At 39.4% G+C, this 15,600-nt stretch overlaps 1 long non-coding RNA gene across 1 annotated transcript in view; it reads left to right on the top strand.

Moving 5' to 3' along the window:
• LOC140526625 (uncharacterized) overlaps window positions 1-15,012 on the top strand; it is a 66,259-nt gene extending 51,247 nt beyond the window's left edge. The window contains exon 3 of the long non-coding RNA XR_011974451.1: window positions 14,700-15,012. This is a non-coding gene — a long non-coding RNA (uncharacterized lncRNA). The remainder of the gene's footprint in view (window positions 1-14,699) is intronic.
• Window positions 15,013-15,600: the final 588 nt, after the last annotated feature.

Below are 15,600 nucleotides of genomic sequence, written 5' to 3'. Positions count from 1 at the left end.
TATTATATTAGTATATTATAATATTAAGATGTAACAATATTATGTTACTATATTATAGTGTTAATATATAATAATATATACTATTAATATATTGTAACATGTTAATATGTAATAATATATTATACACCATTTTAAGCTTTGCAAAATGCTATCATATGCTCATTCATTTGATCCTTCCAACAGCTCTGAGGTCGGTGCTATTGTTAACCCCATTTTGCAGATAAGGCACCTGAGGCTGCTCAGTCACCTAGCTAAGGAAGTATCTGAAGTGAGATCTGATCTCAGGTCTCCCTGACTCCAAGCCCAGCACCTATATCACCCACACAGCACCCTAGTTGAGTCAGATTTGTCTGGCCCCTGCTACACCAGTATTGTAACTAGATGAGGTGTCTAGGTGTTGCCTCAGGCCACCATGGGTGGCAGACATCTGTGAGATGCTTTTCTTTTGGCCTGTCATCTCAGGCATCATGTGTTTCGCTAGCTCCATGAAGCCTTCTTCCACCAGGGTCCTGTTACTGTGGTCCCTCTCTCCTATTGCCTATATCCTCTACCACAGTATTCCCAACCTTTCCCCTCCCCTTCTCTTCTTCTGTCTTGGAAGGTGGGGGAATCAAGGATCATTGACTATGCTGTGGGGGTTAAATAGAGAGCCTTGGGAAGAATCTGACCCTTTCTTTTATTTTACAATTTATTTATTTTTAGTTTACAACATTCAGTTCCACAAGCTTTCAAGTTTTAAATTTTCTCCCCCTCCCTTTCCTCCCCCTTTTTCATGATGGCATGCAATCTAATACAGGGTCTACATATATTTTCATATTAAACTTATTTTCACATTAGTCATGTTGTAAATAATTATAGCCGATGGAATGAACCACAGGAAAGAAAAAACAAAACAAAAAGGAGAGAGAGAGTGAATAGTCTGCTTCCATCTGCATTCAGACTGTAGTTTTTTCTCTGCATGTGGATAGGACTTTGCATCATGAGCTCCCTGGAATTGTCCTAGAACTTTGTATTGCTGAGAAGAGCCAAGTCTATCACAGTTAGTTATTGCACAATGTGGCAGTAACTGTGTACAATGTTCTCCTGGTTCTGCTCTCCTCACTCAAAGCTGCCTGAACAGGGCAGGCCATTTCAAACTGAATTTGGCTCAGGACCTAGCATTCTTAGTTATAGTTCAGTGCTTACTTCTTTACAATTATTGAATGATCAAAAAATCTTTATCTAATGAATGAATGATAATAGCTCACATTTCTATAAAACTTAATATTTTACTAAGTGTTTTTCTCATGACAGTCTCATTTGATAAGTGGTGTAGTATTATCTTTTTTTTGAGATGAGGAAATTAAATGCTTCCAGACACAGAACTGGTGTCAGAATTGAAATTCTGATCCAGGCAGAGCTGAAATTGAGTAGGGCGAGTAGGTCTTTATCTTAAGATACCAAAATTTAGAAGGAGACCACTTCCTGCTAGTAGTTATACACAGTTTAACCACTGATTATCAGGTGTTAAAACAGATCATTAAGGGCATGATCATTCTGCTTCTCAAAGAATTTACTGAATGTGACTCAGGCTTCCTTTTGTCTGTCCCTGGCTTCTTTTCTGAATACCCTTAATAATATTTTCTGCACTATTTTGTCCTAGGATTGATAGATAAGTAGGTATATAGATAGCAGAATTAGATGTAGATAGATAGATATAGATAGTTGTTATGTTAAAGAATGGATAAAGGTATAGATACAGAGGCTGCTAAGAGGTGCAGTGGATAGAGTATCAGTCCAGGAGTCAGGAAAACTCATCTCCCTGAGTTCAAATCTGGCCTCAGACACTTGTTAACTGTGTGCAAGTCACCTAACCCTGTTTGACTTAGTTTCCTCATCTGTAAAATGAGCTGGAGAAGGAAATGGCAAACACTCTAGTATCTTTGCCAAGAAAACCCTAACTGGGGTCATAAAGAGTCCAACACAACTGAAATGACTGAACAAATAGATGTAGATGTAGATAGACACAGGTAGAGATATACATATAGATACAACTTCTATGTGATGTCAAATTTGTAGAAAGAAATGGGCAACATTGGCTGACTGTTTCAGGCTGATCCTCCAGGGGTATCTACAAGCATAAAGATTCAGGGCCCAAAGGTATGATCCTCAGTTTCAGAATTTTGACTTTGTTCCTTAGTGTGTGTGTGTGTTTGTCCTTCATTCTCAAAGAGGACCATGACATTAAGATGATGACATGACCTGCAGTTAACTTTGATTTGAGTGAGGGAGGTGGGTGCAAGGTCACCAACCTCACTTTTTTCTCCTGAGCCATCTGGGTCCAGGGGCCTGATATTCATCAAGACGACAGGAGATGGCCCAGTACGCAGTGTGAGACCCTGGCCCTTTCAGGCTTATCACAAGGTCTTATCACAATCTCACTTTGAGTGAGATACTTCCATTCAATGAATAGGCTTCTTTAAGTTACACAAGAGATGACCTCTTTAATAAAAAAATAAAAAATAAAAAAAACTAAAAAGCATTTTCCATAAGTATTCCATAAATACCTGTAAGAAATGAAGGAAGAGGGTTTTTTTTATTATTATTTTAAAAAGAAGCTCTAGAGGAAAAATTAGGAGAACAAAAAGAATATAGTGAAATGAGGTAAGAAACTATCTAGCTCTCCAAAGTTCTCCAACAAATAAAATAATGCCTCAAAGTAAATTTTAGGGCAGCATAAATCATTAAAGGTCAGGGTAAAACATTCATTAAGCCAAAGACAATTGGGGTTCATAGAATATATCTAAATACACAAACACTCAGCTCACAGTAAAGCTAATGAAAGCAGAGTCTTAGCTTACTTAAATTATAATAGGATTATATCTATATTATAGGTTAAATTCCGTACCTGTTCCCCAAAGTTTACAGCCCCATTCAGCTTATCAGCCAGGACTTTAAGTGCCCTCCCAGGTAGAGGAATTCTAAGAACTGTTATTAATACAAAGCTTTCTTTGATTGAGCTCCTAGCAAGTCTCAGACTTCTGCAACAGAAACCATTCCTTCCTGACACTTAGCTCCCAAATTCCAAAGCCTTTAGAAGGGAAGATTTCTACAATAGGTTTAAAAATCTCATTATCATTTATCTATGGAAGATATCTTAGCAAGAGGAGGATTATCATAACAATGGGGGGAAGGGAGGGGGAGAAGGGAGGATGTGTCAAAGTCTGAAGTACATGAGGAGAAGAAGCTGAGTGGGTTGAGTGACCCATCCTCCCAGCTGCCACCTACCTGCCTGGCTTCTGCAGCAATTACCCTAGCTCCCTAGACTGGGCCGGCCACCAACCTTTCTTCCAGGGGCCCCCCAGGTGCTGTGTTGTCTACCACCCTCTAATTCCTCCTCAGAGGCACAATTCACTTTCTTGGGGAATAAGCTACTGCTGCCTCAGCACAACAGTATCTATCATTAGTATGTCTTTCTTCTCCCCCTAGGACACCCCCTGCCCCCCACCCTACCAAAAAAAAAGTCACTAATGATCATAGGTTCAGAGATCTAGAATTGGAAGGGGGCCTTAGAGATCATTAAACTCAACCTCCTCATTGTACATAGGAGGAAATTGAGGCCCAGATTGTAGAAATGACTTGCCCCTTGGGGTAGCTAGGTAGCACAGTGGATAGAGTGCTGGACCTGGAGTCAGGAAAACCTGAGTTCAAACCCATCCTCAGATACTTCCTAGCTGTGTAACCCTGGGCAAATGTCTCTTTTTGCTCTTTTTGCTTTGGATTCTTCAACTATAAAATGGGGATATAATTATCTCTTCCATATTGTGGGGGTTAGGGATGTGCCACCCCATATCATGATCTAAGAAAATCCATGTAAAATTTCTGCCCTCCCTTCAACCAGAGAAGTCTGAATTTTTTTTCTTTTATGGGGTGTTTATAGTACCTTGTTGTAAAATCTGAGTTGGTATTATACATTTCTGAGTTCCTAAACCTTCTCTGTGTTGTCAGCTGGCCTTCACATATTGTCTGTGACTTCTGCAAAACTCCCCCAAAATTCCCACGTAATTTCTTATGCCGACCTGCCATGTATCGAAACCATGATGGAGAAAGTCGTGATGTAGAAGGGATAACACCTATCTCACAGGGTTGTTGTGAGGATCAAATGAGACAATGATTGTAAAACACTTAGTACAGTGTGTGGCACATAATAAGAACTATATAAATACTTACTTCCCTTGCCTTACCTTTCCATTCCTTTCCCTTGCCTTGACTTCCCATTCCCTTCCCTTGCTTTCTTATTCCCTTACCTTCCTATTCCCTTCCTTTCTCTTCCTTTCTTTCCCTTTCCATTCCCTTCCTTTCCCTTCATCACATAGATAGAAAATAGTGGAATGGACACAGGTCTTTTTGACTCCAGAACTGACATTTCTTTTCATGGTTCTAATTGGTGCAATGAAGGTGAAAGTCAGCTTGTCATGGGAACACAATCTAGAGGATTCCCCAATGGATCCCTCTGCCCTCCCCTCTTCCCTCACAGCATGATCCTTTTCCATGGCTTGCCTCATAGTCTCTCTGCAAGTTCTCCCCTGGGCCCTTGCCTCAGGTGCCAGAGCTTCTAGTTATGGCTATACCTCCAAGTCAGATATCCTTTCTACTTCACAGAGATGAACTTTGGACTGAATTAATCAATCTTATAAAACATAGGTCAGTACTGGGGGAGGGGTACCATGTTTACCCTAAAAAAAAGATCCGCCCAAGTCCTATTTACCTAGTCTGTTGTCCAGAGTAAAAAGGCTTTGGAATTATGACTTTTTCCTGGTCATGCATTTTGTAGATTAGATGATACAATGGGGGGATGAGGCAGGCCTCATCATTTCAGGTAGACTATAGCTACTATTACTCTTCACATGTACCGCCTCTGCCAATGAAAACATCCTAGCTCTGGTGGAGACACTAGCAACCTTGCAGATGCACAGAGTAGCCAAATTTCATTTCTTTGCTTTAGGGCCAGCATGTACAGTTAAACCTCTGAGTTCCTAGAAATTGGATACCATTTAGAGAAGAGTAATATCATACAGTGAGAAAAGTTAGATTATAGAGACAGAGGACCAGGGTTCTCACACTTATTAACTGTGGATTCCCTGGTCAAGTAATTTCATCTTTCTGGGCCTCAGTTTCCTAATGTGTAAAATGAGGGAATGGACTAAATGACCTCTGAACATCCTTCAAATTCTAAATCTATGAAACCTTTAGCTTACAAGGGTAGAGAAGGTAGGATTGATCACCATGTCCTCTTTGAACACAACTTGGTAAGAAATATGGCTAGTTTTCAATAGCCTAGAAAAGGTATCAAATGAACAGAACACAGTCTTATGGTAGCATTGCTTTCTGACTGGTCCCAGATGGCTTTTGATTCGGTGACTAGTCACTACACCCCCATTTCTCATTCAGAGAGAACTTGTGAATTCTAAGTGAATATGTGTGCCAACTCATTCAAAAGTCTTTTTAAAAGATCCAGTAATTAGAAAATTAAATATAAATTGTTTTAGAGCAGTGGTGCTGTACTTTAAAAAAAAATAAGGCCATATAGAACCATTCATTATTTTTCAGTGTGTGCTAAGCTGCCCTACTGCAAATTTACATGCCCACCAATGTGTAAAAAAAATCTCCTGGCGTACAGCAGTATGAAGTCATCCTGAAGTCGAGGAGAAGATTTTAGGAGCACCAAGTCAGATTATTGAATCCATCTACCCCCTGGGAAAAAGGTAAATCAGTGAAATAGGGAGAACACATTAGCAAAATGCTAATAATAATGCTAATAATCCCTGAGTCAATAGATGTAAGAAATACAATGAATCTCACACTGGAAAGTACCTTAGAAATCCATGAGGCCAGACCCATCATTTTCACTAGAGAGGTTTAACAATTTTTGTTTTCACAGAATTATACTACTAAGGAGCAGGATTTCAATACAGAGCTTATGGCTCCATTTCCAAGGATTTTCCCATCATACTTTTTGCTCTCAATGCAAAAAGTTCTGATCTGTACTAAAACATAGACAAGTGACAATCAGAGGCCATGAAAAATAACAAGTGGTTCAATATTCTTGAGGCCAAAAACTATCTCTGTGATGCTGGACCACACATGTTGATTTTTGTATTTTCAGGGGAGAAATTTGTTTTGCTGTCCCTATCGTTAGAACGAATTTTGTGGGTTGAGAAGAGACTTCCTTTGTAGTCAGTCTATCATCTCTAGGGACCATAGAGGTCCTAATGAAGTAACTTTGATAATGTCTTCTTCTTTCACATTTTGGACCTATCTTTAGCCCATCAGTGACATTTTTAGCTGCTGGTGACCCTATATTTTCACTATTGAATATTCTCAATGGAATATAAGATCCTTGAGGACAAGGACTGTTTTATTTTATAAAAAATTTTATTTTCTATGTGCCTGGAACATAGTAGGTTATTAATAAATGCTTGTTGGATGATTCATTAATCCGTCTTGGGGGAAATTAATATACTATCAGCAGAAGCAATTAGAAAATTTTGTAATCTGTCCAACAGTTTATAATACACTCTTTTTCTAAAGGGAGAGAGAGAGAGAGAGAGAGAGAGAAAGAAAGAAAAAAGTTTTTTCCTATAACATAATCTCAGAATTTGTTCACCTTCACTGCATTTCCTGACTCCTGCATCCCGAAATGGTTTATAGTTCCTTTAAAAGTGGTTATTAGTATATAATTAGGAAGTATTTATATTCATTTCTGGGGAGACAGCAGCTGCCAAAACAGAAGGGATGACAGAACCACCAAATTGAGACATATGCAAAGGAGGAAGTGTCCAATTCTTAAAATGTGAGGTTCTGCTCCACTATTATATCTGTATTATTTTTTTATATTTTTTATGCAAAATTTACTTTTCAAATGGACCATTTGGAGCATTTTTCATACATTTAAGTGACTTGGCAGAAATCAGAACTTGGAAAACAAATAATGAAGACAAGAGAACCAATTCCATAAGGACAAATGATACTTGGAAGATTGACCTTTTTGAATGAGATGACCAGTGAGTAATCAAATGCAGGAAGATATAATAGCTAGTTTGAAGGATAATTGTTCCAATTCTCTATCCAAAGGTGATACTCCCTACTCATCTCCTAGTTAAAGGGAATTTTGCTAACTTGAGCAGAAAGAATTGGTTTTGATTCTTTATGTCTTAAATGCAAATGAGGTTTTTTTTTCTACTTGGAGTGTTAGGTAATATTTGTCCAGATAGATTTAACATTTATTAATTTAACATTTATTAAACACCTACTATGCATCTGGCCCAGTGTGGTTCAGTGCCTTTGACACATATTGGCTAGGTGACCTGGGGAAAGTCATTTAAACCCAGTAGTGCTCTAGGCAACTCTAAAATTATGAGCTACATAGCCAGTGCTAAACTGCTTTAGTAGAGGGATTTTCCTCATCTGGGAAATGAGGAAATTCCCTACCTCACTGAAATCACAGATATAGGCCCTCTCTTTATCCCTAGGTGCCAGGCAGGCACTGTGCTAGGAGCTGGAAACCCCAAGTCAAAACCAAAATCAGTCTTGTCTTCAGAGTGATTAAATTAGGGTGATGTGTACATTTGCAAATAAGTACAAAGTAAAAATAGAGAAATTATTCGGGGAGTTATAACATTAATGACTTGGGGAATGGAAGGGGAATCAGGAAAGGCTACCCCCTAAAAAATGGCATATGACCTGAGCCTTGATAAGATTATCAGGGATCACAGAAAATGAATGGGACGAATATGAGCATTCTGGGTACGTGGGATGCTCCGGGCAAAGCCATGGAGGTGGAAGATGGGACGTCCCATATGGGGAACAGTAAGTAGGTATGTAAAGTCTATGAGTGTGAGTAACAGGCAGTCATTCTGGAAAGAGAGATTGTAGCTAAAAAGCTTTAAATGCCAAGCAGGAAAGTTTGCTTATATGTTATCCTGGAGACAATAGGGACCTGCCAAAACCTTCTAAGCAGGGGAATGATAATGGTCATGCCTGTCCTTTACATATATCAGTTTGGCAGCTATGTGGAAGATGGGCTAGAGAGAGGAGGGACAATACAAGGAAATAAATTAGAAGACTATTGTAATAGTTCAGGCTAGAGGTAATGAGAGTCCAACCTGGAGTAATGAGCGGAGAGAAGGACGGACACAGGAGAGCTATGGAGGGAAATTTACAAGACTTAGCAACTGATTAGATATGGGGGCTAAGAGAGAGTCTAGAATCACAGAGGGTTCTGATGTGAACCTGGATGACAAGAAGAATGGCTGTGTCCTTGTTGTAGGCATGGCTCTAAAGCCGGCACCCTCTTAGTTCAGATTTGATGTTGGGAAGAAAGATGTACTTGTAAGTCACTGAACATTTCACAAGGTAAGTTTACTTTGTCTTAACACAGCAAAGATAAAGGTATACTTAGTTTCTCTGGACATAGTCTTCCTCATCTCCATACGGAAATACATTTGATCAGTCAGTCATCAGGATGTAGTGACTCCCAAGCTCTCAGGCAACCCTCATGTTGGAAAGGCTGAGGTTGTCCCCTAGACCTGGAAGCTATAACAGGGAAGCTGGGGCCAATCAGGTTTCATGAGGGAAGGAAGTTGTATCAGGGTCAGAGAAACTGCATCAGGAAACCACTGTTTTTGCTACAACAGTTAAGGGAAATTAAGAAAGTTACAAAGAGCGATGGATTTGGTGGGGCATGATACTGAGTCCCATTTTCAGCATATTGAGTTTCCAACGCCTATAGGACATTCAGGTGAAAACAATTAGCAGTAATGTGAGATTGTAGTTCAGTAAAGAGAGGAGGGCTGGATATGTAGGTGTGGGAGTCAACTGCAGAGAGATGATAATTGAACTCATAGGAACTGGTGAGAACCTAGAGGGGAAAGAAGAAAGAGAGAGAGAGAAAGGAAGGGGAAAAGGAAGGAAGGAAGGAAGGAAGGAAGGAAGGAAGGAAGGAAGGAAGAGGTCCTTGGACACAACCTTGAGGTACATTCACAAACAGGGTCAGCAAGACATATATGAGATTTGGCAGAAGACAAAAGAATCAGATAGGTGAGCACCAAAAGGGAACAGTTTTTCATGAAAACCCATGGAGGAGAAGAATGATGAGCAATGGGGAAGTCTGAAGATAGGTCAGGAAAGACAAGGACTAAGAAAAGGCCACTGGAATTATCACTAAGAAGATGACTAATAACTTTAGAGAAAAGCCACACTGCAAGGGGTAGAGGAGTAAGACATGAGGAAGTAGAGGTAATGAGTATATATACATTTTTTTTTCTAAGAGTTTGACTGTTAAAGGGAGGAAAGATAGAGGCCGATAATATGAAGGCATAATAGGATCCTTTTTTGAAAGGATGGCGGAGATCTGAGTATGTGTGTAGGCAGAAAGGAAGGAGCCAAGGAGATAAGGAGAAACTGAAGATTAGAGTGAGAAGGGGAATAATCTAAGGGACAAGTTCTTGAAAAGAATGGAATGTGATATGCAGGGAACAAGAAGTCAGCCAGTTTGGCTGGAATGCAGAGTGTCTGATGAGGAGTAATGTGAAATCCATCTGGAAAGATAGGTTGGAGCCAAATTGTGAAGGACTTAAATGCCAAGAAGAAGAAATTGTATTTTAGTTTAAAGAAAACTGGAGAGTCACTGATGTTTTTTTGACATCAGAGAGTTGTGTGGTCAGACCTGTGTTTTTAGGACTATAGACTTAAAATAGGAATAGTTTCTGTAATTCAGAATTAGAACAAGTTTTAGCATTCAGAAAAAGACCGAGGCAGTATGGTATAGTGGTAAGATCCCCAGTCTGGCTACTTGCCATTTGTGGAAACTTTAGAAAAATCATTTCATCTCTTGAGGCCTCAGTTTATTTATCTGCAAAAGTTGGAAGTTGGCCTCTATACTTATCCATAAGTATAGAGGATGCTTCAGGAGATAATGTTTTTTGCTCTTCTATCTCCACCATTGTCTCCTTTTGGCCCGCACCCTCACCCCCACCCCATGGGAGTCTTTTACCAAGGTTGGATGACAATTTCTTGGCCTGAAATCCTGTAATTTGGTGACAGATCTAATTCCAGCTGTAAATCTATAATATGGTATGGTATGTTGAGTTGTTTTAGTGATGTCCAACTCTTCATGACCCCATTTGGAGTTTTTTTGACAAAGATACTGGAGTAATTTGCCATTTTCTTCTTCAACTCATGTGACAGATAAGGAAATTGAGACAAAAAGGGTTAAATGACTTGCCCAGGGTCACACAAATAGTAAATGTCTGAGATTAGATTTGAACTCAGGAAGGTAAGTCTTTCTAACTTCAGGCCCAACACTCTATCCACTGCCTCAACCAGTTGCCCCTATAGTCTGACATATACTCCAATAAACAAACCCAGGTTTGATCACCTGGGTAAATGAAGAAAGTCAAAATTTTGAACCTGCAAAACCAAGTGTCAGACTTGGGGACCCTGGGTATCTGTTTAGAAGATATTGCCCTGAGGATCAGCCAACCAAAATGAAACTGTTTCTTCCTACAAATTCAACATTATTGCAGAAGTTGTTCCTGTGAATCATTAGAATCCCACTCCTCTCCCCAGTCCCTAAGAAGAGTTTCTGTGTGACTCTGTAATTCGCCTTTTTCACCTTAGATCGGCTGCCCTGGGGAATCTTTGCACCAGGTGTGTATTCGTATTTAGATTAGCCCAAGGTGGGTGTCTGTCTTTTGTGTCATTTTCCAATTCATGAAATACCCTGAAGGTGAGAACGCTGAGTTAGGTGCTAAAATGGATCCCGCTTTTTTTTCTTTTCCTTGGGGGAGCAACCTTCCCCTGAGAGCACTACCAAAAACCCTCTGTCAGGAAGCAGATTTTTAATCTTTTGAGTCTCTCTACTGGCTTAATGAAAATGAGGTTTTAAAAACACATCGCAGACCAGGAAAACAACATACGCAATTAAATGAAAACAATAAAAAAAAAAAAATCAACACTGATCAAGCTTTGCCCACTAGAAGAGATAGGAGAATGTACTTGCCTCCCTTCTTTATAGAGGTGGGGGATTATCGGTGTTGAATATTGCATATCCAGTTGAATTCAGTGTGTTTGTTAATATAGCTAAACTGTTCCCCCCTTTTTTTTTGTTCTTTCTTTTAAGGGTTGGCACGTAATGTTTTTAACTGGAGGGAGCTAAATTGAGAAATAAAAATGATGCAAAAACAGTAGATATCAATTTTTAAAAAAATAACTAGGATTTCTATAGCACTTTGAGGTTAAGTGACTTTCCCAGGGTTACATAGCCAGTTCTGATGCAGGATTCAAACTCAGGTCTTCCTGACTCCAAGGCCTATTCTGTATCCACTCCACTACCTAGAAAACACAGTAAGTAGCCTTTGATTTTTTAAAAGCCACCTTGAAAGTATGAAAATGACACATCAGACTTACCATTACCAAGGGCATGAAATAAATTTCTAGTTGTTTTTTTCCAATAGTAGTCACAGACCGATACTAATCCTGCCAGATCCTTCCCTTGATACTAGTAAGACAGCCTCCAATGATTAAGGGTATCACTCATGGATATAGGATAGAGAAAACTTCCTAGCAAGGATGGATATTAGAACCTCTGACCTTGGTTTCACTCAGGTTATGTTCTCATCAACTGAGGGAGCTATCCCCAGAATAGACAAGAAGGGTTATAGTACAAGTTCATACTTATGTAGCACTTTGCTGTTTATAAAAGATTTATCTGGCAGCAGGAATTTCTATGAGATACATAGGACAAGTGGGATTCAAACGAACCTGTGATCAAGAAACAACTGATGGAATTCAAATGCAGATCAAAGCATCATACTGTTTCTTAACTTATTTTTCTTGCATGTGTGTGTGTGTGTGGTTTTTTTGTCTGTTTTCATTCACAACATGGCTAATATGGAATTATGTTTTGTATGACCACACACATATAACCTTTATCAATTTGCTTGTCTTATCAATGATGGGGGAGGGGAGAGAGGATGGGAGAAAATTTGGAACTCAAAATTATAAAAAATGAATGGTAAAAATTGTTTTTACATGTAATTGGGAAAAATAAAATATTGACATTCAAAAATAATATAAAAAATGAACCTATGATTTTATTGATGTGGATATTCCTTCCAAAGATTCAGATCATAACCCACAGCCCAACCTACTCAACTGTGATTCATGTGGTTTAGTGGAAAGAGTGATGGATTTGGAGTCAAGAGTTGAGTGTGAATCCTGACACTACCACTAACTATTCCCTATGATCTTGGTTCATAGAACCAAGGACCTATGACATCTAAGGTTCCTTCTTCCTTCTAAGTCTATATCTCTATGATCTACCCATAAGGTCCGGTCCAAGGATTCATCCAACATTCTGGGGGCCTTCCTTACTTTCTCTTGATGTTATGATAGTATCAATAGAGTACACCAGTCATCTATCAATTGCCCCTTGTTCTCACCACATGACGAGCCTATCTTCTTTTTTAACTCATGCATTTCTCTAATGATATCCTTTATTTCAATTTGCCTCCATAACTTCCTGTTTATAATGGATTGCAGCCTGATCACACCCCCATGCCCCATGCCCTCTGGGTGATAATCTTTTTCAGTCCTTCAGAGACTTCAGTGTCCTGTGCCTTGAAGTCACACAACAACACTTTGTAAGTGGTGTTACAAAGATTGGCCTTTGTCTTAAGGAGAAATATGAGGTCATGTAAAGAATTCTGTAAATTCCCAAAAGGCAATTCAGCCCACCCTTTTCCTCCTCTTCAATTTGAAGAGTTTGGCTTAATTATCTGCCCAGATAGAACCAACTCTCTAAGACTATACATTACAAAACAATTGATAATCTGCTTTGCTGGAGGAAGTTTCCTCATAGGGAGCACCTACTAACAAAAGCATAGGTCTGGTCCAAAAAAAAAAAATTATATTTTCAGCCAAGAGGAAGGGTAAAGAACATCCTCATAATGGAGAAAAAGAGAAAAAAGTCCCTTTTTTTTGTTCTTTAGAATCTGTTGGAAACATTAGAAGTCTGTGCTGGTGGGTCAGATTTGGATATTCAGATATGTCCTTGTGACCATCCATTTTAAAATGCTGCCTTACCTAGTTCACAGACCATTAGATCCTGGATGCAAGAAACTAACTTCTTGGGAATTTTGAAACTCCATGGTATTATGTGGGTCTGCAAATAGACCATAATCCTAACATGAGATCTCTTTGAAAGGGAAAAGTAGATATACATTGAGAAATAATTACATAATATTGACCAGTTTTCTTCCCACTGTAAAGCCAGTGATGACTGTATAAAAGCACATTTTCTGTGAAAGTTTTAAACATTTTCTCCCCATTCAAATAGAGATGTTTTATACATTCATATCATGGCTGTTCTTTTCCCTTTCATCTTCACTTTTTTTTTTTTTTTGCGGGGAGTGTTAACCTTTTCCTAAAAATATTATTATGTGTTGAAGTTACATTTTGCATGAGCCAACTTTGGGGCAAACAGTACAGCTTATATTTGGAAGAAAATGATATTATAATGCTTTTAACTTTCCATTTGGCTTTTTGGAGTGGGGCAATGATCCAAGAGTTCTCCATGTGGTGAGGTCATTCCTATTGGTATCTGACTTAAGTCCAGCAACTCTCTTTCAGAGTCAGGTACTTTATGAGATTTTTGCCTTTATCTTATTCACAAGTGAAGCTGGTACTCTGGAAAAAATTAGCATGATGGCTACCAATCAGGCACTGCCCCATTTCCACAATTACTGTGTCACATATTATCAGCATCCAAATTAACAGCCTAGTAAAGAGGACCACTGAGCCTCAGATTTAGGAGACCTGAAATTTCTTTTTGTCTCTGCCCCTAACTTAATTGTGTGATGTTGGGCAAGTCCAGCTGCTTCCCCGGAACATAGTCTCCTCATCAGGAAAATGACAGGGCTATGACATTCTCCTGGGTGATATAGATACATCCATCTGACAAGCATTTATTTTGTACCTACTGTATGTGTAGGAGGCAGCTAAGTGGCTCAGTGGATAGAGCACTGGGGCTGGGAATCAGGAAGACCTATATACAAATCCAGCCATACATACTTGCTGGTTATGTGACCCTAGGCAAGTCACTTAACCCTTTTGGCATCAGTTTCTTTATCTGTAAAATGAGCTGGAGAAAGACACGGCAAACCACTCTAGTATCTTTGCCAAGAAAACTCCAAATGGGGTCACAAAGAATCAGACATGACTGAACAACAACAACTGTATATATGCTTGAAAGGTGAGCAAGACTCATCATTTATTCATTATTGTATAGAACACAGTCACAAAGTGACTCAGAATTGATCAGTTTGCCTGTGTTTATGGATCTCTGTGAGAGGCAGGGTGTCCTGGCTGACAGAAGACCAGCCTTGGAGTCAGTAAGATCTGAATTCCAAGTCACTAAACTTCTCCTTGCTCCAGTGACTCTAAGAGTTAGGGATTAGTTGATTAGTCCTAAGGAATTCCCTATACTGATGAAATCACAAGCCTGGAGCCCTCCTTCATCACCACTCCAAAAGTATATCTCTATGTGTTCATACATCTTTTTCCTACTTTTCCCCATTTGATTGTAAGTTCAAAGGATCCCAGATTTAGAGCTGAAAGCGACCGTGGAGGTCACCTAGTTCAACCCCTTCATTTTACAGATGAGGAAACTAAACTTCTCCACATCACATAAGCAGCAGGTAGCAGAACCAGGATCATCGTTGTGAAGAAGAAAGAGGAGGAGGGGGAGGAGGAGGAGGAAGAGGAGGAGAAGAAGGAGAAGAAGAGGATGAGGAAGAAGAGAAGGAGGAGAATATGCTAAGTGTCTACTATGTTCCAGGTACTGTGGGAGTAGTGAGGATACAAATAAAGTTCCTTCCCCACAAAAAAGTTCTCTGCCCTCAAGGAGCTCCCATTCTAATGGAAATTCAGACCCAGGTCCTTTGATTCTTCTTTCCATGGTACCACTTTCCTTTCTTGGTTCTTTGGCAGAGATTTAACACAATTTGTTATATCTATTGTATCTTCTCCTTACAATGAAAGATGGATCAGCACCATCAGCTGGACCCAAATATCCTTTGGCCCCAACTACATACAAGTTCCTGTGAGGGGCTCCAGAACAACAGAAAAGAGTGTACCTTTCCTAAAATAGTTTCCATTTATAGGTAAGTGGCTATAAAAGGGAATGTGCCAGCATCCAGATCCTGACTTAGGGCTGGAGAGAATTTGTTTGCTTAAAAAGAATTATTATTAAAACCTTCTGCTGGTACCCAGTAGAATCTTGGCTGTGATAAATCCAGCTTAGTGTTCCTGAGTGAAGGAATAGAGCAAAGCAAAGCATTATAATCAAGTTCCCTACATCTTCTGGCTCACAACTCTAGAAAATAGGCTTCCCTGGAATATCTCTTTCTGCTGAATTGACAAAGTCACTCAGCCTGTTTAATAACTCTATAGAAATTTTCTTTAATGGGGGGTAGTTGAGGAATGATTATTTCCTATTGCCATGCCAAATCCTCCTCCTCTCAAGTCTTACCCTGATGTTTCATCCTGGCATCATTCAGG

This window comes from Notamacropus eugenii, chromosome 2 (genome assembly GCF_028372415.1).
Source record: "Notamacropus eugenii isolate mMacEug1 chromosome 2, mMacEug1.pri_v2, whole genome shotgun sequence".
NCBI classification, from domain to species: domain Eukaryota; kingdom Metazoa; phylum Chordata; class Mammalia; order Diprotodontia; family Macropodidae; genus Notamacropus; species Notamacropus eugenii.
This window is presented reverse-complemented; position numbering and strand designations above follow the sequence as displayed.